General features: G+C 42.7%; 1 long non-coding RNA gene across 1 annotated transcript in view; it reads right to left on the bottom strand.

The window, feature by feature from the left end:
- Positions 1-1,522: 1,522 nt before the first annotated feature.
- Positions 1,523-24,765, bottom strand: part of LOC147117805 (uncharacterized) — a 138,106-nt gene continuing 114,863 nt past the window's right edge. The window contains exon 4 of the long non-coding RNA XR_015078309.1: positions 1,523-2,480. This is a non-coding gene — a long non-coding RNA (uncharacterized LOC147117805). The remainder of the gene's footprint in view (positions 2,481-24,765) is intronic.

The following is a 24,765-nucleotide window of genomic DNA, read 5'->3' as shown; positions in this document are numbered from 1 at the left end:
AGTGGATTAAGATTGCCCCCAGATCATTAGACGTCAAAATCATGAGGGGTCTAGACAGAGTAGATAGAAAGAAACTGTTCCCATTGGCGGAAGGGCCGCGAACCAGAGGACACAGATTTAAGGTGATTTGCAGAAGGACCAAAGGCGACATGAGGAAAAACATGTTTACGCAGCGAGTGGTTAGGATCTGGAATGCACTGCCTGAAAGGGTGGTGGAGGCAGATTCAATCACCGCTTTCAAAAGGGAATTGGATAAGTACCAGAAGAAAATAAATTGCAGGGAAAGGGTGGGGGAGTGGGACTAGCTGAAGTGCTCTTGCAGAGATCCGGCACGGGCTCGACGGGCTGAATGGCCTCCTTCTGTGCTGTAACCATCCTATGATTCTTACTAGAGCACATAGAACAGACTTTCATTTGCACTGAAAGGGTATTCCTGCAACAGTACCACCCAATTCCTAAACTGTGAGGTTTGGATCACTTTTTGTAAGAATTAGTTTGATTTTTGCTTTGGTATTCACTGCTTACAGGTGATACCTACAAATAAAGTGTCTACTGCTGCCATTTCAGATCCATTTGTACTACTGTATGACTTTTTAAAATTGGTTTTTATTTTTATAAATAAGGACTCCATTGTGACTTCATCTTGCTCAGCACTGAACTCGAAAAGTGCAGCGAAGTGAAACAAAATAAAAGGTTTCATTTCTTTCTTGAGTGTTTCGCTGGTTTTTGTGAAGACTGAATGTTCTTGGTTTATGTTTTTGTGTGGTTTTCTCTTCTGTGTTTGTTCCTGCAACTGCCTAGATAACATATATAATAAATTATTGAAACCTGTTAAACAAAATAGTCCCATTCATTGCATTACATGTTCAAGGTTCCGATGACTGTATAGAACATTTAAGTTTAATGATTATGGCCTGGTATGTTGTTCAAGTCCTTTAAAAAATATTATAGCTTGAACAACTTCACAGGCATATAATAATTCGACTTTAAACTGCAAACTCCCACTGTAAACATCGAGTAAACAGAGAGATCTAGGGGGAAAAATTCAGTATCGCCCCGTTTGGGGCGCCATTATCGGCCGTGCGCAACATTTAGTGCCTGGCGCTAATTATCGCCTCCGACAGCAAACTTGGCTTTTATCGCCCCTGGAGTTGATTGGAGCGCTAAATCAGGCGCTACACACCTGTCTTAAGGCGCAAAGGCCGAGGAGCGAGGCGCTACCTCAGAGCGCTGGCGAAGCAAGGAAGGGCAAATCAAAATAAACCTGCAAAGTGCTGCTCGGTACTCCAAACTCCTTCACACAGCGTTGAATCTCTCCAGAAGTCTCTCTCTCTCTCTCTCTCTCTCAGAATGCGTGGTGCAAAGATGTCACCGACAAAAAAAGGCAGGAAGCGGTCGCCTTTAAATAGCGCTCCCCTAGTCCCTTTCTGACAGCATAACGCTCCCCTCAACCTGTCGTTGCTAACGGCAGGCGGTAAGGCAGGGGGCGCCACTCAATATCCGGTCCGGGGCGCTAACGGGGCGTTGCGCACTTGACTGACATCACAATCTGCCGGTGCAGGAGATCATGGCGGCAGTGTTTAGCGCCGCCGCAAGATGTCCAGTTAATTTTGCGAGCGGCGCAAACATCACCGCGCCCGGGCACTAGTTGCTTTGCGCCCCATTCGCGCCCTCTTAAGGCGCTAATGGGAGGCGCAAACCAACCGAATTTTTCCCCCCTAACGTACTAACAACCAATACAACGCATTCTCCACAACATTCATTTTTATTTGACATCCAAGACCCACCTCATTGGGGCAAATGTTGGGTAATGGTTAAAATAATTATTAGCAATTACTTTGTGAAATTATTCCAAATCCTCATATGCAATGTGAACTTTTATTGAAATAAAATAAAGCTGTCGAGGTGGGTTCTCCTTGAACTAATTCAAAGCTGGAGGACAACTTGGAAAAATATTTGAGGCTTTACTTTAAAATCTCAGCATGTGAGCTGTACATGAGTCAACAGAATTCTGAAATATGTTTACCATACATTAAACGCTTCAGCTAATATTTTACAATGATCACATTTTGTGTGAAGTGTTCATCTCAATTAAAATATGCTGGCCAATACTTTCTTCTAAATTACAAGTGCTTTCAACGTTTAAAACGGGGACAATTCATGTAACTTTACTTTTCCAACGATGGTAATCCATGAATCTTCCGAGCTCCAGCTTTCCGAGATTGACGTCAGACTATCCCAAGCTGCCAAACTGGTGAAATTTCCGATCTTGATAAGTGCCCCAGCTTAAATAATGAATATTTAGATCATTATGGCTGCAGTTCTGTTGTGTTGGTGCTCAATTGATGGACCTATGTAGTGATAGATCATCATTGTGTTTACTTTCTTCAGGTTTTGCCTCTTGCTGCTACTGTAATTTGACGACTTCTTCATCTGTTAAATAGCTGCACACCATAATATTCCTTCAGCCATTTCTGCTCCTGCACAAACAAAACAGAGTCAGACAGAGTATTGGCCTGTGCCAAGACACGGTATTAATATCAGCATTTGACTTATAACATCTTACAAAGCAGTGGCTACTCAATCGTCAGAGAATACAACCTAGGGACGGCATAATATAGTGGGTGAGAATACTATCTTTTCATCTATGGGCTCTAGTTTGAAGATCTCTCACTGACAACTGCAGTGGTTCTAAGTGAAATGGTTTTGGGCATAATTCAGTTACGAGGAGGTATGAATTCACAACAGACAACTGCTTATCATTTTTCATGAAGTAACACTAAGGGGGCGATTTTGCCAATGGAGGTGGGACTGCTGCTTGTCGGGTCGATGTCCCACCTCCATCGATTTGCGGCCAACCCATGCTATTTTCCCTTGATTGACCTTGTTAAGCATGCCCAGTGGGCTTAGCAGGCCAAATAAGGGGAAGCCGGTTACAGAGAACGTCAGCGTATGACATTTCATCTGTCAAAAATTTTTGACAGAGGAATTGTCATCGTTTGACAGCTCTGTGAAGCTGTCAAACATTGACATTCTCTGTAGTTTGATGAGTTCTTCAATTCAAGACTCATCAAACTCTTTCTTTAGCAGAAATTAGATGGTTGTTGCATTGGAGAATGCAGCAGCCATCTGTCATCTCTGCCACGGAGGTGCGAGACTCTCTACATACCCAACTTTTGAAGCCTGCAGGAAGAAACAAAGGTAAGTAAACTTTTTCTAACACTTTCCACTTACCTCACATACTCACCTCTCCACACTTGCACCCATCACTTACCTTCACAGCGCACATTTGCACCCCTCCGACCCCCGCAGACCCACCGCTCGCCTCGGTGACCCTGACGGGGTTCGCAGTCTTCGGGAAGCCCGCACTTGTGTGGGTAAGATGGGAATAATCCTCTTAGCTGCCTGTTAATTACCTGTTAACAGGCAGTTAAGTGGCTGTAATCCCCTTCCCGCCTCCAAGGAGACGGGACCCGGTGCAGGTCAGCTACCCGCCTCCTAGCAAGATGGCATGGAGACGGGTTGGGGGCAGGTTGGGCACCCGCCCCCAAATTCTGCCATTTTCCCGGCAGTCCCACCTCCATACCCGCCTCCCCAGGGCTGGCAAGATCGCGTCCTTAGATGCTGCTTAACGTGTTAAAAATTGCTGAGTCCTGTTAAGTGTGCTTATTTAGTGAAAATGAAATAGCCCCATTCCTAAACATGAAATTCCGCATGTACTATTATAACAAAGGTGTTAAATCATTTATTTTATGGGTTAACACCTTCATTAAAGTTGCATATAGAGTAAGTCCATACAAATATGCTAATATGTTGGTTACTGATGTGTGATTTCAACTCCATTGTTGAGAAAAGCAGAAAGAGACACCGTTCATCTGCATGTGGCCATTCTACATCGGAACTGGAAATGGTCAGTGCTCAGACTGGGGACATGTTTTTTTATTTGTGTGCAAAACATTGTACATTTTATTCTAAATGTACCACTGGTTAATAAAATAGAAGGAATACGAGGGTTTTCAAATGTGTGCTTCCCGGGAATGCAGTTTTATTACCAGGAATAGAATAAAAAGCAATGAATCACAACCCATCTGTATTAACGATCATTTAACATTTCTAAAACAGCTAGCGAACCAATTAACTGGCATAAATGTTGAAAAATCTGCTCATTCAACTATCAGGTGGAAAATCTTTCTGATAAATGGATCAAATCCAACTTCAAAAAGCACATTTTACAAAGGAGGCACTGGGTAACTTGTGTAAAGGAACAGCATGAGTAGCTCTTTGGCACCATTTACAAATATACAGCCACTATTTTTACACTAAAATTAGTGGAGAGAGAAAAATATAGCCCTGGGTTTCAAAACTTAAAAAGTGATCTGAACCCCTGATATCTTGTTCAATTGCGCACAAAAACTTAAACTATAATTAAAAATAGAAACATGTGATTCTTTAGAACCCTAGAAGCGTGAAACTTGGATAATTGGAATTCATATAAATGCCATGCAAGACATATGTTGCACAGCTCTGCAACTGTCAGACATATCCATCACTGACGACAAGCTTGGATTCACACACTGCTTTGCAGGCCAGTTCTCCACCACATCCGTAAGACTGGACCACTCCTGTGCACTACATTCCTTAAATAATCTTCCAACTCAACAGAGGAAACTAACAAAATGAAGCAAAGACAAATCCAAGTTACCAGTATATGTCTCCCCCCACACCGTGAGTAAAATTTTCATATTTGGATAACCCTAAACAATGGAATAGACTTGTATTCACTATGTATAAATCAGTGACTTTATAATTCTGGAAATAGCTTTGTAAACCTGATTTTGCATGGTGTAGGGGGGCATCCTTTACCTGGTTTACGGTAATTTACCTGGTCAGGCAGTCTTTGCCACTGCACTGTGACCAATTCCAATCAGCAGTTTCGAATCGCTAAACCCTCCTTCCAGTTCTGACTGGAGGAACTTATAATTAATGATATATTAAAAACGGACAAATGGTCTGGATGCAAGAAAGTCAAATTTTATTAAAACTAAAGAAACTACACCACATGATCAAAGTAATCATGGTAAAATTGCTCAACAGGGGAAGGCAGACGGCAAAAATGAGGGATAAATGGCTACAATGTTAATTTTACAATCTTAGCAACAGTTCCCTTAAATTACCACCCCTTTACTTCTCACTAGATTGTCTTGCTAGTGGGTCAGAAGCCTTGCTCACCTGCAGTCCAAAGAGTAAAAGAGAAGAGAGAGCGAGGACTTCCTGGGCTTAATCTTTATACCCTGGGAGTCCCTGCTGTTTTCGCGCTGAAAAGGTCCGTGCGCAATTTCGCGCTGAAAAGTTTGAATACACAAGAGAAGGGCTTTTAACTTCCTCCATTCATACATGGAGACATCACATAGTAGAGTCAGTTTCAGTGAATGGATGTGTGTAAACAACCCATTGTGCTTGCTGTCCGATGATTGGCTGATTCAAACGGGCTACTCCCGTGTAAACAAGCAGCTTGTAGGTTACCGGACCCGCCCAATACCACAGGGCGACTGACAGCTCGGGCTCCATTCAAACCCACTACAGGGCAGCGCTGAGCTTTTTTATATGCTAACAGCCTGTCTGTCCTGTTCTGCTGCCTTTTATAATTCTGTTTCCATGAGGTCTGTTCCGCCATTTTTATGCCCTGGGCAATTTAAACAGTCCAAAACTCAAGAGTACATCTTTTAATAAAATGTACAATCTTAAAGTGTGCGATTTTCACAAAGTTCTTTGATTCCAGTGTCCAAGTGCTGCCCAGCTTACGAGCTTTTTAACGCAGCCTTTTGCGGTTCTGGGTATGTTTTAAAACATTGTCCAACCCAGAGACAATTTAAATCACACAAGTCTTCATCCACGATGTGGATTAATATTTCCCGATCTTCGGGGGCTGAGGGGATTTTGCGACCCCTACAATTGGCACATAACCTTGCAGTTTTCAATGAGGATGGTAAGAGTCTACCCTTCTTACCTGCTCCTATCTTCTATGTTTCTATGTTTTTCCAGCCTGAATCTGTCTCCATAATATACATCACCAAAATGGTCTTTCTGCTGGAAGTGGCACAAGATAGAGTGAATGAGGAAATCACGTTGAGTGAGTCAATTGAAACAGAGCAAGTACCATTAGAATAGAAACTGGCTGATGCACTGCCCATAATCAAAAAGGGTGGCGAAAGAGACATAGGCAACTATAAACTCATTAGTCTTACTTTCATTCCACGTAAAATAATTATATTGATTATTAGGAGTAAAATTGAGTAGTGTCTGCCCAATAATAACCTAGTAAGCAGCAATCAACATAGATTCAGAAGGAGAAATTCTTGTCTGACCAACCTCCTCAATGTCTTTGAGGAAGTAACATCCCAGGTGTGGAAGTCCCTGTCATATGATGAGCCTAGGCTTCCAAAAGGTATTTGACAAAGTTCCACACTAAAAGACTGTTTGTTAAACTTAAAGCTGTGGGAAATCAAGTTAAAACTTGAAGATGGATAAGAAATTGGATGTTGGGTTGGAAACAATGGCCCGTATTTTCCGATCGCAGGTCTCCTGCGGGCGGAGACCAGCGATCTGGAAAAATCTGCGCCCTTACCCGAGGGCTCCCAGGGACACACACGCTTCCGCTCCTGGGCCTCACCAAACTTGAAGTGCGCAGGGCCCACGTATCCCAGAGGTGCAGGTAGTTCGCAGCGTCCCTGGGATCTCGTGGGCCATGGGGAGCCAATCACAGAGGGAATCTCTTTTCATACATTTGGCAGGAAGACCTGTCAAATATATGAATGGAGATCAATGAAAAAACAAAGCACTGTAAGACTTTAAATAATTTTTTTTTTTAAATCACATTTTTAAAATGACTTGAAATGACAATAAATTAAGTATTTTAAACAAAAATTTAATTTTTTGAAAAAAATAATTAAAATTTTTTACAGGGCTAAAAATAAACTTACCTTTTTTAAAAGTATTTTTAAATGATAAATCAGTGAAAACATTTTTTTTTTTACTTTTATGAACTCTTATCCTGGTAAAAGCAGGCCTAACGCCTGCTTTTACCAGACGTAAGAATTGTAAGGGTTTTCTGCGGGCGGAGGGTCTCCAAAAAGCGGAACTATCTGCCGCAGAGGCCCTTTTCCAGTGCAGCCGTCTGTCAAGACCATTCTTGACAGATTGGAAATGCCGGTTTTCAGCGCATGCGCTGTGCATCCTGAAACCGGCATTTCCAATGTCCCTACGGGTGGGTACACAGCGAGTACACACCCGCAGGGATCGGAATATCTGGGCCAATGAGTACTTGTTAGAGGAGTTATGTCGAGGGGTGGGGGGGGGGTTGGGGAGTATTGAGCGGGGTGCCTCAGGGCTCAGTGTTGGGACCATTATTGTTTGTAATAAGAACATAAGAAACAGGAGCAGGAGTCGGCCAATCGGCCCCTCGAGCCTGCTCCGCCATTCAATAAGATCATGGTTGATCCAATCTTGGCCTCAACACCACGCTTCCGCTCTCTCCCCATACCCCTTGACTCCCTTGTAGTTCAAGGGGTATGGGGAGAGAGCGGAAAAGTGCCACACACCATCCTGACTTGGACCTGTATCGCCGTTCCTTCACTGTCGCTGGGCCAAAATCCTGGAACTCCCTTCCTAACAGCATTGTGGGTGTACCTACACCATATGGACTGCAGTGGTTCAAGGCGGCGGCTCACCACCATCTTCTCAAGGGCAATTAGGGATGGGCACTAAATGCAGGCCTAGCCAGCCAGCGACGCCCACATCCCATCAATGAATTAAAAAAAAGTGTCTGTCAATCTCTGCCTTGAATATATTCAATGGCTCCTCCTCCACAGCTCTCTGGGGTAGAGAATTCCAAAGATTCACGACTCTCAGAAGAAATTCCTCCTCATCTCCATCTTAAATGGGCGACCCCTTATTCTGAAACTATGCCCCCTAGTTCTAGATACCCCCACTTGGGGAATTATCCTCTCAGCATCCACCCTGTCAATCCCCCTCAGAATCTTATATGTTTCAATAAGATCACCTCTCATTCTTCTAAACTCCAATGAGTATAGGCCCAACCTGCTCAACCTTTCATCATACGTCAACCCCTTCATCCCAGGAATCAACCAAGTGAACCTTCTCTGCACTGCCTCCAATGCAAGTATATCCTTCCTTAAATGTGTGTCTTTAATTTACATAATATAAAGTAATTTATGTAAATTAACTGGATTCAGAAACTCAATTCAAAGTGGTCCAATTTGCAAATGATACCAAACTAGAAAGGACAGTGGAATCAAAGAGACCAGCTCAGAAACTACAGAGAGAGTTGGACAAGTTATGTAAGGGTTCAGAACAATGGCAAATGAAATTTAATGCAGACAAGTGTAGGAAAGAAAACTAGGCAACACACATAGTCTATGAATGGCAAAATAGCTAATGATGAAGTTGAATATGCCTTAGGAGTCTTAGTAGACTCAATGCTGAACATATACCACCAATGAAGAGTAGCAATCAACAAAACCAATCAAATGTTGATTTATATAACCAATTTATATTTATACTTGTATAGGACTTTGGTTAGACCACACTTCGAGTGTTGTGAATAGTTCTGGTCTCCATATTATAAAAAGGTATAGAGACACTGGAGAACGTGCAAAATAAATTTACTGGAATGATACCAGAACTGAGAGGTTATACCAATCAGGAAAGATTGAACAAGCTGGGGCACTTCTCTCTAGAAAAGAGAAGATTAAGGGGTGACCTGATAGAGGTCTTTAAGATTATGAAGGGGCTTATGAAGATATTTCCACTGTAGTGGAGACCAGAACTAGGGGCCATAAATATAAGATAGTCACTAATAAATCCAATAGGGAATTCAGGAGAAATTTCTTTATTTGGAGAGTGATTAGAATGTTGATGCATTTAAGGGGAAGTAAGATAAACAATTTAGGGAGAAAGGAATAGAGGGGTATGTTGATGGGGATAGATGATGAAGGATTAGAGAAGGCTCGTGTGGAGCATAAACACCAGCATGGACCAGCTGGACCGAATGGCCTGTTTCTGTGCTGTAAATACTTTGTAACTATGTAAATCAGTAGAAGAGAAGTCAGAGGAAGTCATAATCAAACTGGATTGTAAGGTGCTCTGGAAGGACCATAACTTGAGTACTGTGTCCAATTCTGGTTGCCAAGAAATATGGGAGATATTCAATCACTCGAAGCAGTGTAGACAAGAGCCATGAGGCTGATCCCTGATGTCAGTGATCTAAGTTATGCAGAAATTAAGCTTTTCCGCCATAGAAAAGAAGCATCTGAGAGGTGATCTTTTGGAGGTATATAAAATTGTTAATGGAATGGAAAAGGCAAACCCGGAATATCACTTTGTACTAAATTGTGGGGAATAGAACAAGGGGACACAAGTTTAAACTAGTAAAAAGTAATGTTAGAACTAACACCAGGAAATGTTTTCACATAAAGAGTGATCAATGTGTGGAATGGACTCACAGACAGAGTAGTGGAAGCAAAAGCACTGGAATTGTTTAAAAAAGAATGAAATGCTACAATGGGAAGTCTGTAGGGCCTTTCTGGATGGATGGATGAATTGAGATAAGCTGTATGGTCTTCCCCATCCATAATTATCTTGTGATACCAGGAAGAGGTTAATAGTTCAGTGGATTAAAACAAAACTTCTGGTACTTTATAGTAATGGTTATTAAGAATGCAAATACATCATTCGGACTAGTGTGTGTTGACAATCTCTTCATTTCTCTTTCTCTTTCACTCTCATCACTTCTGTTCTCTTATGTTCTTTAATTCCTTTTTCACTTCTGTTCTCTTAATCTCGCGCTTCTTCACTTCTGTTTCTCCTTTATTCTCATCCTCTATTTCTGTTCCTCTCGCTCTCTCACACACTTTTTTCTCTTTCCTCTTAATTATTTTAACTTTCCTAAAACTGTTCCCTGCAGAATCAGAAGCCCCAATTTTAATCTGACCCGCCCGGCGAAAATTGGGTGGCTTCGGGTCGGCGCTCGATTTACACCCCACCTGATTTTAACACTCCATTGACTTTCTTGCTGGATCAATTAGGTTAAAATCGGGGCTATAGTCTTTAACATTGGAGTCGGAATCCTGTATGTATGCATTTTGTTTGTTTATAATGAGGCTGTTCCATCAGGCTTCTTACACATGGGAAGCCGGTTGGCCAAGTAGGGGTTGTAAAGTAAAGTTTGTAATATGTTAAATATTTTTAGGGGTATATGTAGAGTGGATGAGGCATGGTCATGACATCTTTTTTGATGGGATGTGATTGGGGAGCTTTTTTGGTAGAATGTGATTGGGGAGGAAATTGAAATTGGGGCAAAAGATTTTGCAATACTAAGTGGTGAACAACTAAAGTATAACCAAAATAGAAAATAAGCAAAGAGAATTGCTACTGCAAAAAGTAGGGGAAAGAAGGGTACCCCTGTTTGGCACTCCAAGATATCCTCCTCACTACAAAGTAGCAGAGCGCCTGGCAGGAGGTGGCATTAAGGGTCAATGAAGTATGCACTACCCAGAAGGGCTGATGCTAAATAAGAAACAAGTTTACAGACCTGAAGAAATCAGCCAAGGTAAAAATAACCACCAGTGTCTTATACCGAGTAGATGTCACTAACTGTCTCCACACATCCTTTTACATATTGTCTGCAGCCCCATGCAAAGCACTCAGAATACTATGCCTGAAAGAAAGAAAGACTTGCATTTATATAGCGCCTTTCATGACCACTGGACGTCTCAAAGCACTTTACAGCCAATGAAGTACGATTTGAAGTGGATTCACTGTTGTAATGTGGTAAACGCGGCAACCAATTTGTGAGGTCCCACAAACAGCAATGTGATAATGACCAGATAATCTGTGTTTGTTATGTTGGTTGAGGGATAAATATTCTAGGGACTTGAGCACATATAGCTAGGCTGACACTCCAGTACAGTACTGAGGGAGTGCTGCACTGCCGTCTTTCGGATGAGACGTTAAACCAAGTCTGCTCTGTCAGGTGGACGTAAAAGATCCCATGGCATTATTTCGAAGAAAGGCAGGGGAGTTATCCCCGGTGTCCTGGCCAATATTTATCCCTCAACCAACATAACAAATAAACAGATTAAATGGTCATTATCACATTGCTGTTTGTGGGACCTTGCTGTGCACAAATTGGCTGCCGCGTTTCCCACATTACAACAGCGACTCCACTTCAAAAGTACTTTATTGACTGTAAAGCACGTCGAGATGTCTGGTGGTCGTGAAAGGCGCTTTATAAATGCAAGTCTTTCTTTCTTTCTTTTGACTCTGACTCATCCCGCTCGATCCAAGTGTTCCAAGTTGCATATATTATCCACTTATTTGAAGATTACTACGAAGCTTTCACATAAAGTATGCAAAAGCAATATACATAGCATTAAGCCTGATTGGAAAATCATGTACTGGGGGGGTTCCTGGGAGGACTGGGCGAGATTGCAGGATGCCTAAATTTCCAGTCACTGCACACCTGAATTGCACCAATCCCACTGGCCATAAAACAGAACATGGAAGATTCAAATAAAGCACAGATGAATGTGTTTTGTATTGACAGATCTGAACACGGTTGAATAATAATTGTGTTAAGTTGTAAGTATGTTGTTGGCAGCTTCCAGCTCTTTGTTTAACATGAATCATGGCCTGTGAGAAAAATCAAAATCACATATGTTTACTATTGCTTTTTTACAGTGAATTTATTTAACCCCCCTAAGCTGCTGGTGGAATTAATTACTGATTCCACTATAGCAGTGTGATCTAAACCAGATACACATGTAACTAGAGGTTTATTGAAAAATAAACCACCACAATACACCGAAACCATGAAACTTACTATGGCCATACACCGAAACCATGAAACTTACTATGGCCATACACCGAAACCATGAAACTTACTATGGCCATGGTCTGAAGTCACTCAGTGCTTTATTTTTCATTATGCTAAAAGGTCGGCAGTTTCTGGCATTAAAGTTTAAAGCAATGCAACCATAGGGACATATACACCAGGTAGAATTTACCATTCTTTTAACATTACTGCATCCCCCCCAGTCCAAATGAATTATATTTGCACAAACACCGCATAGACAATAAAAATGTCAGGGTTGTAATTATTTATCAAAATACTGGTGACCAAGTAATATGAGCCATAAATTGTTTTTTTCCGTATGAGAAGATTACAACTTTAAGCCATTCATTATTCTTGGTGGGTGAGTTTAGTGCTGCTTTGAATATGTTGCTAGATTGAGTGCACCACACAAGCGAGATAAGAAATGACTAGTCCAGCTCTTCCAATTTTACTAACCGCTCCAACTAGACAATCACACAGTGGCACTTCTAGAAAACCCCGTTCCACAAGTCACCATGTTTGCTCAGTTAGGCGAAAAATATGCCAGCACGAAATTCTGTCGTAAGAAAAACACAAAGGCCAGAATTTTGCCAGCGCTCAGGGGATGGGTTTGGAGGTGGGACCTCCGGCAAAATCGCAAAGATTGACAGCGGGCAGGAAACCCGCTGTCAACCCGCCTCCAATCAATCTTCCCAAGTGTCGGGTCCCCGATTTGCACATGGACCCGACACCTAGCGGCAGGAAGAGGATTATAGCCACTTAACTGCCTGTTAAAGGTTGTTAACAGGCAGTTAACAGGCTCTTTTTCAATTTTGACACTTCTACTTCGGGCTTCCTGACATCCGGATACCACACCAGGTAAGTGTGGCATGTTGTGAGTCTGCTGTAGTGTTTCTGCATTGATGACAGCAGAAGTGGTGTGAAGGATCCAATGGTGCACTGGTGAGTTTCAGAGGTAAGAAAATGTTGGGAAATTCATTTTTAATGCATTTAGACTTTTCTGTAGGTAACACGTTTTGAATTGTATGTCTAGTCCCACCTCATTGGGAGAATCTCTCTCACCAGTGACAGATCACTTCTGTAACCTCACTTGCAGCTGCCATCTGTTCTAGCCTAAGGAGGGAGTCACTGGAGAGCCTGTGTGCAAGAGCTCACCTTGTACAGTGATTGTCAGTGTTTGCAGCACCTCAATGCTGTCAAACACTGAGAAATCAGCGGTGAAAAACAATTGTGCATGGTCCCTTTAAGAAAACCGGCAGATGACATGTCATTAAATGACATCATCTGACCGGCTTCATCGTAATTGGCTGACAAGCCCACAGGGTGGGCTTAACAAGGCCAATTGACGTAAAATTACGTCTGTGGGCCGGGTGTAGTTGGGGCGGGACTGGAACCTGGAAGCCATCTGACCCGCTCCTAAGCCGCATCAATCGAGAAAATCGCAGCCAAAGGTTGGAGTTATCCCCTCCTACACTTGCTAGCCCATGGGCTGAAAATTACAGGCCGATGAGAGCAGAAGTGAAAAACCCAGCCAAAATGTTTCATTGTGCATTTATAATCTATATAATTAGACTACAAGTTACATTTATAAAGCACCTCATCACATCTCTGAAAAAATCCCAAAGTGCTTCCCGTACATGGAAGTATTTTAAAGGGCATAAGAACCTAAGAACATAAGAAATAGGAGCAGGAGTAGGCCATACGGCCCCTCGGGCCTGCTCCGCCATTCAATAGGATCATGGCTGATCTGAATCTAGACTCACGTCCACTTCCCTGCCCTCTCCCCGTAACCCCTAATTCCCTTATCTGCTAGGAAAATGTCTATCTCCATTTTAAATTTATTTAATGTTGCAGCTTCCACAGCTCTCTGGGGTAGCGAATTCCATTGATTTACTACCCTCTGAGTGAAGAAGTTTCTCCTCATCTCAGTTTTGAAACAGCAGCCCCTTATTCTAAGATTATGCCCCCTAGTTCTAGTCTCACCCATCAGTGGAAACATCCTCCCCGCATCCACCCGATCAAGCCCCCTCACAATCTTATATGTTTCGATAAGATCGCCTCTCATTCTTCTGAACTCCAATGAGTAGAGGCCCAACCTACTCAGCCTTTCCTCATACGTCAACCCCCTCATCTCTGGAATCAACCGAGTGAACCTTCTCTGAACCGCCTCGAGAGCAAGTATATCTTTTCTTAAATATGGAAACCAAAACTGCACGCAGTATTCCAGGTGTGGCCTCACCAATACCCTGTATAACTGCAGCAAGACTTCCCTGTTTTTATACTCCATCTCCCTTGCAATAAAAGCCAAGATTCCATTGGCCTTCCTGATCACCTGCTGCACCTGCATACTAACTTTTTGTGTTTCATGCACCAGGACCCCCAGATCCCTTTGTACTGTAGCACTTTGCAGTTTCTCTCCATTTAGATAATAACTTGCTCTTTGATTTGTTCTGCCAAAGTGCATAACTTCACACTTTCCAACATTATATTGCATCTGCCAAATCTCTGCCCACTCACTTAGCCTGTCTATGTCCTTTTGCAGGTTTTTTATGTCCTCCTCACTCACTGCTTTCCCTCCCATCTTTGTATCGTCGGCAAACTTGGATATGTTGCACTCGGTCCCTTCCTCCAATCGTTAATATAGATTGTAAAGAGTTGGGGTCCCAGCACTGACCCCTGCGGAACACCACTAGTTACTGATTGCCAGCCCGAGAACGAACCATTTATCCCAACTCTTTGTTTTCTGTTAGATAGCCAACCTTCCACCCATGCCAGTATATTACCCCAATCCCGTGATTTTTTATCTTGATCAGTAATCTTTTGTGTGGAACCTTGTCAAATGCCTTTTGGAAGTCCAAATACACTACATCCACTGGTTCCCCTTTATCCACCCTGTATGTTACATCCTCAAAGAATTCGAGCAAATTTGTCAAACATGACTTCCCCTTCGTAAAACCATGCTGACTCTGTCCTATTAAATTATGTTTATCCAAATGCTCTGTTACTGTTTCCTTAATAATGGACTCCAACATTTTGCCAACCACAGATGTTAGGCTAACTGGCCTATAGTTTCCAGCTTTTTGTTTGCTTCCCTTCTTAAATAAGGGTGTTACATTAGCAGTTTTCCAGTCTGCTGGGACCTTTCCTGAGTCCAGGGAGTTCTGGAAAATGATCACTAATGCATCCACAATCCCTACCGCCACTTCTCTCAAGACCCTAGGATGTAGGCCGGGGGATTTTTCCGCCTTAAGTCCCATTATTTTACTGAGTACCATCTCCTTAGTGATTTTAATCGTGTTTAGCTCCTCCCCCCCCATTGCCCCCTGTTTGTTCAGTGTTGGGATATTTTTAGTGTCCTCTACTGTAAAGACTGATACAAAATATTTGTTCAGCGTCTTTGCCATCTCCATGTTCCCCACCACTAGTTTCCCGGTCCCATCCTCTAAGGGACCAACGTTCACTTTAGCCACCCTTTTTCTTTTTATATAGCTGTAGAAACTCTTGCTATCTGTTTTTATATTTTTTGCTAGTTTACTTTCATAATCTATCTTCCCTTTCTTAATTAATCTTTTAGTTATTGTTTGCTGGCTTTTAAATGCTTCACAATCTTCTATCCTCCCACTAGATTTGGCTAATTTATATGCCCTTGTTTTCAGTCGAATACTATCCTTTATTACTTTACTAAGCCACGGATGGCTGTCTTTTCTTTTACTCCCCTTTTTCCTTAGTGGAATATATTTATCTTGAAAGATGTGAAATATCTCCTTGAATGTAGACCACTGCTCTTGTACCATCTTACACTTTAATCTGTTTTCCCAGTCCACTTTAGTCAATTCTACTCTCATACCTTCATAGTCTCCTTTATTTAAGCTTAGTACGCTGGTGTGAGATCCAACTCTCTCAACTGTTGTTAAGTCGACAAAGATAACAGCCAACTTGCACAGAAAGATCCCACAAACAAAACTGGCATGAATAACCAGTTGTTTTTTGGTGATACTGTTTGAGTGAGGAATGTTGGGCAAAGCAACAATGGTCCCTGCTGTTCAAATTGTGGCACGGGATCTTTCACATCCAGCTAAACCATAGGAAGAGGTAGACAGGACCTAGGTTTAATATTCCATCTGAAGGAATGCACCTCAGATAATACAGCACTCCCTCAGTATTGCACTGGAGCATCAGCCAAATTATACATTCAAGTCCTTGAATGTGGCTTGAACCCACAAATTTCTGACTCAGAGACAAGAATGCTACCAATTGAAACAAACTGAAATCTGATACACAATTATGCCCAACAGGAATGGCTTGAATTTTACTTGTGAATTTAATTGTTACTAATTTCACATGGTGTAATTTCAACCCCTATATCTCTGAACATTAGTTAAGAGATTTGATGATCACCCATTATTTGGGGGAACGACATACACAGAACATGGAATATCTTAAGTCAATGAAGGTTAGTATTCACCAATATATACACGCCAGTGCTCAAGACAGCCTTCAACTCAGAAAGAAGGTATTCATGGATAAGTTCAAAGCTGACTTTGTGATATTTTGCTCTTTATGTACACAAGGATGGAAAAAACACTTTTTTGAGAATTATAAATAACATAAAACATGACAAAATTGAGGTTTTAGTTCCCCGTGTAATATTAAGTAACAACTAAGAATAGCCAGCTGTAAGGTATGGGGTTCCACCTGCAACCAAAAACAGTTGGCCACCCCCACATGGTAAACTCCCTTTGGTCTTCAGTGGTCCCTATCAGGGGTTTCTAGTAGTTACGGTTAAGCTATATTGCAATGATAATCCAGGAAGTCTGAATCTATTTATGGCACATTTACATGGATGGTGAGGTTACTGCATTTTCCTGCACTGCTAAGCACCAATTTATCAGAGTTATCCTGGAGCAAGGCCTCATCCCGATTCTCAGCACTGCAACACCTTTACCTCATAATGCAACAGAGCAGCGACTCATATTGGGCAAAGTACATCCCAATTTGTCGACTCGCTGGTTTAGTTATATTTCTCATTGAAAAGAATATTTCATATTCTGCTACTGAATAATACTCTTTTTAAACAAGACTTCATCTACCCAATCTTTTTATTCCAGACCCTTTACCAGAAATGGAAACAATTATTCTCAGTTCATTCTGAATGTTACATGTCCAAACCGAAATTGAAATTCGTCAACTGCTTCTCACTTCTTTAAGTTTAAAACAGACAAAGAGGCTATTTTTACAAGTCAATGTGAAGAGATAATGTCATATGGGACTTCTTTGAGGTACCTTTATCATTTTTCCTCCTTCATTTAAAAGGATGTAGTATATCACAGATGAGTTAAAAATGTCATTAAATAATGTATGATGGATTTCTAAGTTAAAGAAGCACCATTTACAATGTTACAGAAATTACTGCCTTAAGAAAAAAATGCAAAAAGTCCCCTTAAATAAGTCAAATCCAAACTGACTGCCCATCTGACCTTGCAGCTATGACTTAGCATGTATTAGGTACCAGCTCCGAAATAAATTCATAACTGAAACAAATCTGAATTGGCTCAGCTCAGTTGGATCCCAATTCAGATCATGCATGACATTAATTTGGGGAATATTTCCTCCATGCACAAAGAAATTATAAACCATATGGTGAAATTTCCCGAGGTTCCATGCTACCAGCAAGTGGCTTGTTCGAAAATCGCAGGTGCACTGCCTGCAATTTGCCATCAATGAATGTCAATGGGCAGAAAATGCATCCATGATTTCCCGATAAGCCATCCCAAGGGTGGGGCGGAAACTTGGAATATTCCACTCACCCTTTATAAGTAATTTACGAGTTCATTACATATAGCACACAAAGAGAATCTGCTCCCATTTTACTATCATGCCAACTGATTATGCTGCCCCTATGGTTTGATGATTTTTGTTGTCAGTCATTATAAGGTCCTAATTTAGGGCAGGGAATGTCTGCTTTTTTCATTCTCATTCATTAAAGCCATGACGTGGTGCATTATTTATTCTTATGATCAACTGCTGGGTGGAGAGGAACTCTCTAAGATCTTTATTTCTCTGGTTGCCCAGAGTTGGGATTAAATGATGAGTTTGAAGACACAAGTCAGGAGTGTGATGGAATATTCTCCACTTACCTGGATGGGTGTAGCTACCTAAAGAAGTTCAATACCATTCAGGCCAAAGCAGGCAGCTTGATTGGCACCTTATCCACCAGCTGAAGCAACCAGTCCCTCATAGGAACAGGAGTAGGCCATTTAGCCCCTCGAGCCTGTTCCGCCAGTCAATTAGATCATGGCTGATCTGTATCTTAACTCCATCTACCCGCCTTGGTTCCATAACACTTAATACCCTTGCCTAACAAAAACCTATCAATCCCAGTTTTGCCATTTTCAATTGACCCCTAACCTCAACAGCTTTTGAAAGGGTTCCAGATTTCCACTACCCTTTATGTGACATCACCCCTGAACAGCCTAGATCTAATTTTAAGGTTATGCCCCCTTGTTCTGGACTTCCCACCAGAGGAAAAGTTTCTCTCTACCCTATCAACTCCTTTAATCATCTCAAACACCTCCATTAGATCACCCCTTAACCACCATCAATATACCGTGGCTGCAGTGTATCCTATCTACAGGATGCACTGCAGCAACTTGCTAATGCTTCTTTGGCAGCACCTCCCAAATTGGCAAACTCCACCGCCTAGAAGGACAAGGGCAGCAAGTGCATGACAGCACTACCATCTCCAAGTTCCCCTCCAAATCACAAACCATCCCGACTTGGACATATATCGCCATTCCCTCCTTGTCGCCGAGTCAAAATCCTGGAACTCCCTACTCAACAACATTGCCTTCACCACATGGACTGCAGCGGTTCAGGAAGAAGGCCCACCGTCACTTTCTAAAGGGCAATATAGGATGGGAAATAAATGCTGGCTTTACCAGTGATGCACATATCCCAAGAATGAATATTAAAAAAATGACAGAGAAAAGAATTTCATGTGAAGGCATTAAAGGTGGTACACTAGTATCTCATGACAAAATTTCAAGGCCCTTATAGTAACAGATTAAAACTACAAATGCTGAAAATCAGAAATAAAAACAGAAAATGCTGGAAATAAACAGCAGGTCCATCAGCAATTGAAAAACAAAAGGCAAATGAATGTATCAAGATCCTGCTCTATATTTCCAGCATTTTCTGTTTTTATTGCCATTAGATAGCTCTGTCTCCCAGTACCATCCCATAACTTAAATCTCTTAAACAAAGAGCTTAAATCTCTTTGGTGTATAGTTCCTAAGGTGTGATATTCACCATCTAGAATCGGGGCAGAGGGTATTTAAGAATAATATTAATAAATTTAATTAATTACATAGAATGGGAGATCAGGTGATGTGTTGCTGCTGCAATATGTGGGAGCTGGTGGACACCATTGATGCTCATGGTGATCACATTTGCAGTAAGTGTTGGCTGCTCGAGGATTTCCGGCTCCGTGTTGAAGAGCTGGAGTCCGAGCTTCAAACACTGAGACACATCAGGGAGGGGGAGAGTTACCTGGACTCTGTGTATCACGAGGTATTCACACCAATTAGATTAATTAATTCAGATGTAGTCCGTGGCCAGGGTCAGGATGGTGTGACTAGAAGTGAGGCAGGTACGGGGATCCAGGAGGTAGTGTTGGAGGAGCCGCAGCCCTTGCACTTGTCCAACAGGTTCGAGGCTCTTACTCCCTGTGAGGATGGGAACAGGGACTGCGGGGAGGATGAGCAACTTGGCCACAGCACCGTGGAGCAGGGGGCCATTCAAGTGAGGGGAGTTAAAAGAAGTGTTGCAGTGGTAGGGGATAGTATCGTTAGGGGGATAGATAGGCCTAGAAATTCACTTTGGGCCCGCCAGCTGGTGTGCGCCCAAATGTTAGCGCTGAGCGCGGAGCCAGTTGCGCCCGTCACATATTCAGTTTTTGCGCTCCAAGTCGGAACCGGGCGCTATTCCAGGGTGTGCCCGCCCCCGCTTGGGGCGCTGAAACTGAATTTCAGCGCTCTAGGCGCCGCTGCGCCACCCGCTGCGGAGCGGCAGGCTGCAGTACTGCAGGCCTCCTCCTTCTCTTAAGGGGGAGGTGCCTGCAACGGGGAGATCGCCGCTGGATAGTGCCGGCAAATGAGCCCGGCACCACGGAGAAGTGCCAGGTTCGCGGAAAGCAGCCGGCAATGCCGCGGGGGGGGGGGGGGGGGGGGTGGAGGAGGCCGGGGATGGAGGTGCGGGCAGGCGGCCACCGAAAAAGCGGCCGGCCGCACCTCCACCTTAAAGCGCCCCACTAAGGCTACAGTACGGCCCCGTTTTCTGGTCGCTGTTTGCGGCCGCTGCGGAAAAGGCGGCCGCAACTAAATATGGGGGTCGGGCCGGTATCGGGGCGGAACCGGGGCACTGCGCACACCGATGACATCATCGGTGCCGGCGCAGCGCTAACGGCTACCGCCGCCATTACCGCTGCGCTGAATATCAGTGCAAACTCTTCTATTGGCGCAGAAGCCCTCTTTGGGCGGTAACTGGCCGCAAAGCTGGCAGCGCCTTACTGAATTTCTAGGCCATAGAGTTCTTTGCAGCCGAGAGCGAGAGTCCCGAAGGCTGTGTTGCCTGCCCGGTGCCAGGGTTAAGGACATCTCCTCTGGACTGGAGAGAAACTTGGAGTGGGAGGGGGAGGATCCAGTTGTTGTGGTCCATGTTGGTACCAATGACATACATAGGACAAGGAAGGAGGTTCTGCTGAGGGAGTTTGAGCAGCTAGGGGCCAAATTAAAAAGCAGAACCACAAGGGTAATAATCTCTGGATTATTACCTGAGCCACGAGCAAATTTGGCTAGGACAAATAAAATTAGAGAGTTAAATGCATGGCTCAAAGACTGGTGTGGGAGAAATGGGTTTTGCTTCCTGGGACACTGGCACCAGTACTGGGGCAGGAGGGAGTTGTTCCATTGGGACGGGCTTCACTTGGCCAGTGCTGGGACTAGAGTCCTGGCGGATCATATAACTAGGGCTGTAGAGAGGGCTTTAAACTAACTAGTGGGGGGGAGGTTCCTAGAGAGCAAATAATAAAAGTGACAACAGAGAAGGTCATAGACTTAGGTAGCAGTGGGGAAATTAAAAACCAGAGCGTGTCAGGAAGGGGCAGAAGGTATGGAGTAAAAAGTAAAGTAATAAAAAGGGCAAAAGCAGGAACTAAGTGTCACAAAACATCTTTGAAAGTTCTCTATCTGAATGCACGTAGCATTCGTAACAAAATAGACGAGTTAATGGCACAAATAACTACATATGGGTATGATCTTGTGGCCATTACAGAAACATGCCTGGGAATTAAACATACCAGGTTATTTAACGATCAGGAAGGACAGGCAGGAAGGAAGGGGAGGTGGGGTGGCTATGTTAATAAAGGAAGGAATCACTGTAATACAGAGAAATGATATTGGGTCAAAAGATCAGGATAATGAAACAGTTTGGGTGGAGGTAAGGAATAATAAGGGGAAAAAAACACTAGTGGGCGTAGTCTATAGGCCTCCGAACAGTGGCAACTCTGTTGGACGGAGTATCAATCAGGAAATAGTTGAGGCTTGTAATAAGGGAACATCTATAATTATGGGGGATTTTAACTATCATATTAATTGGACAAATCAAATTGGGCAGGACTGCCTTGAGGATGAGTTCATTGAGTGTATTAGGGATGGGTTTCTTGAGCAGTATGTAACTGAACCGACCAGGGGGCAAGCAACCTTAGATCTGGTCCTGTGTAACGAGACAGGATTAATTAAAAATGTCCTAGTAAAGGATCCCCTTGGAATGAGTGACCATAACATGGTTGAATTCCATATTCAATTAGAGGGTGAGAAGGTTGGATCTCAAACAAGCATGCTAAGCTTGAATAAAAGAGACTATGAAGGTATGAGAGTGGAATTGAGTAGAGTGGATTGGGAAAATAGATTAAAGGGTAAGACGATACATGATCAGTGGTGTACATTTAAGGAGTTATTTTACAACTTCCAAAAAATATATATTCCACTGAGAAGAAAAGGGTGTAAAAGAAAAGACAGCCATCCGTGGCCAAGTAAAGAAATTAAGGATAGTATTTGACTAAAAACAAGGGCATATAAGGTAGCCAAATCTAGTGGGAGGATAGAGGATTGGGAAAACTTTAAAAGACAGCAAAAAATAACAAAAAGATTGATTAAGAAAGGGAAGATAGATTATGAAAGTAAATTAGCAAAAAATATAAAAACAGATAGTAAGAGTTTTTATAGTTATATAAAAAGAAAAAGGGTGGCTAAAGTAAATGTTGGTCCCTTAGAGGATGAGACCGGGAAATTAATGGTGGGAAATATGGAGATGGCAAAAACACTGAATGAATATTTTATATCAGTCTTTACAGTAGAAGACACTAAGAATATCCCAACACTGGACAAACAGGGGGCTAAAGGGGGGGAGGAGCTAAACACGATCAAAATCACTAAGGAAGTGGTACTCGGTAAAATAATGGGACTCAAGGCGGATAAATCGCCTGGACCTGATGGCTTACATCCTAGGGTCTTGAGGGAAGTGGCGGTAGGGATTGTGGATGCATTGGTAATAATTTTCCAAAACTCCCTGGACTTGGCAAAGGTCCCGGCAGACTGGAAAACTGCTAATGTAACACCCTTATTTAAAAAGGGCAGTAGACAGAAGGCTGGAAACTATAGACTGGTTAGCCTAACATCTGTGGTAGGTAAAATTTTGGAGTCCATTATTAAGGAGACAGTAACAGGACATTTGGATAATCGTAATTTAATAGGACAAAGTCAGCATGGTTTTATGAAGGGGAAGTCATGTTTGACAAATTTGCTGGAGTTCTTTGAGGAAGTAACATATAGGGTGGATAAAGGGGAACCAGTGGACGTAGTGTATTTAGACTTCCAAAAGGCATTTGACAAGGTGCCACACAAAAGATTATTGCTTAAGATAAAAAATCACGGGATTGGGGGTAATATTCTGGCATGGATAGAGGATTGGCTATCTAACAGAAGGCAGAGAGTTGGGATAAATGGTTCATTCTGAGACTGGCAATCAGTAACTAGTGGTGTTCCGCAGGGGTCAGTGCTGGGTCCCCAACTCTTTACAATCTATATTAACGATTTGGAGGAGGGGACCGAGTGTAACATATCAAAGTTTGCAGATGATACTAAGATGGGAGGGAAAGTAGTGAGTGAGGAGGACATAAAAAACCTGCAAGGGGACATAGACAGGCTAAGTAAGTGGGCAGAGATTTGGCAGATGGAATACAATACTGGAAAGTGTGAGGTTATGCACTTTGGCAGGAAAAATCGTAGAGCAAGTTATTATCTTAATGGCAAGAAACTGGAAAGTACTGAAGTACAAAGGGATCTGGGGGTCCTGGTGCACGAAACTCAAAAGGTTAGTATGCAGGTGCAGCAAGTGATTAAGAAGGCCAATGGAATGTTGGCTTTCATTGCTAGGGGGATAGAATATAAAAATAGGGAGGTATTGCTTCAGTTGTACAAGGTATTGGTGAGACCGCACCTGGAATACTGCATACAGTTTTGGTGTCCATACTTAAGAAAGGATGATGTGCCTTCAATAACCACAAAACTAGAAGTTATAAACTTTAACAAGTTGGCTTTTAATCACTAAGATCAGAGCTAACATCTCAACACACTGACTGGCTCGCAGGAATGAGTCATAAAGATCCTAGGATGTTTATGTAAGAGAAGTCAGGGGTGGAGCCAAGAGCCAAGACCTGGAACATTCCAGGTTAGTCAGGAAAGAGGAAGTGAAACTATACACCGTGTGGGGGAGGGTAATATACATGAGTGCAAAACGAATACAGGCAAGCCAAACACATTCATTACAAAGGACATACTTGCTCTCGAGTCATTACAAAGAAGGTTCACTCGGTTAATCCCGGGGATGAGGGGATGGACATATGAGGAGAGGTTGAGTAGATTGGGACTCTACTCATTGGAGTTCAGAAGAATGAGAGGCGATCTTATTGAAACATATAAGATTGTGAAGGGGTTGAATCGGGTGGATGCGGGGAAGATGTTCCCGATGATGGGTGAAACTAGAACTAGGGGGCATAGTCTTAGAATAAGGGGCTGCTCTTTCAAAACTGAGATGAGGAAGAACTACTTCACTCAGAGGGTGGTAGGTCCATGGAATATGCTGCCCCAAAAAGCTGTAGAAGCTACATCATTACATAAATTTAAAACAGAAATAGACAGTTTCCTAGAAGTAAAGGGAATTAAGGGTTACGGGGAGCGGGCAGGAATTTGGACATGAGTCTAGGTTCGGATCGGTCATGGCCCTGTGGGTAGCGGAGCGGGCCCAGGGGCCGTGTAGCCTGATCCTGCTCCTATTTCGTGTGTCTAATTCTGTTAGATTCAGGAGATGGTTCTGTGATAGTGGATTGGCGGTTAGGATCAGATCAGCCATGATCTTATTGAATGGCGGAGCAGGCTCGAGGGGCCGATTGGCCTACTCCTGCTCCTATTTCTTATGTTCTTATGTAACTCTCTCGCTTTGAAAAGAAGCAGGAATTCCAAGTGTGGCACTGATCAGAAGCTGAGCCACATAGCATAGGCCTGGAAGGAGAAAGGTATGAGGTTACTGTATTGCGTTTTATGCATGAAAACAGGTCTACTTAATATCTCCAAACCACTAAAATTTGGCCAAAATAATTTTGACAATACCCATTGAAATAAAATTTTAAATGACTAGTTAGTATTCAGACTTTATTACAGATTCATCAGCAAAGTGATGGAAGGTGTCATCAACAGTGCTATCAAGCGGCACTTACTCACCAATAACCTGCTCACCGA

The sequence above is a fragment of the Somniosus microcephalus genome, chromosome 5 (genome assembly GCF_052327205.1).
Source record: "Somniosus microcephalus isolate GS21.2 chromosome 5, FLI_Smic_1.0, whole genome shotgun sequence".
In the NCBI taxonomy this organism is placed as follows: Eukaryota; Metazoa; Chordata; class Chondrichthyes; order Squaliformes; family Somniosidae; genus Somniosus; species Somniosus microcephalus.
This window is presented reverse-complemented; position numbering and strand designations above follow the sequence as displayed.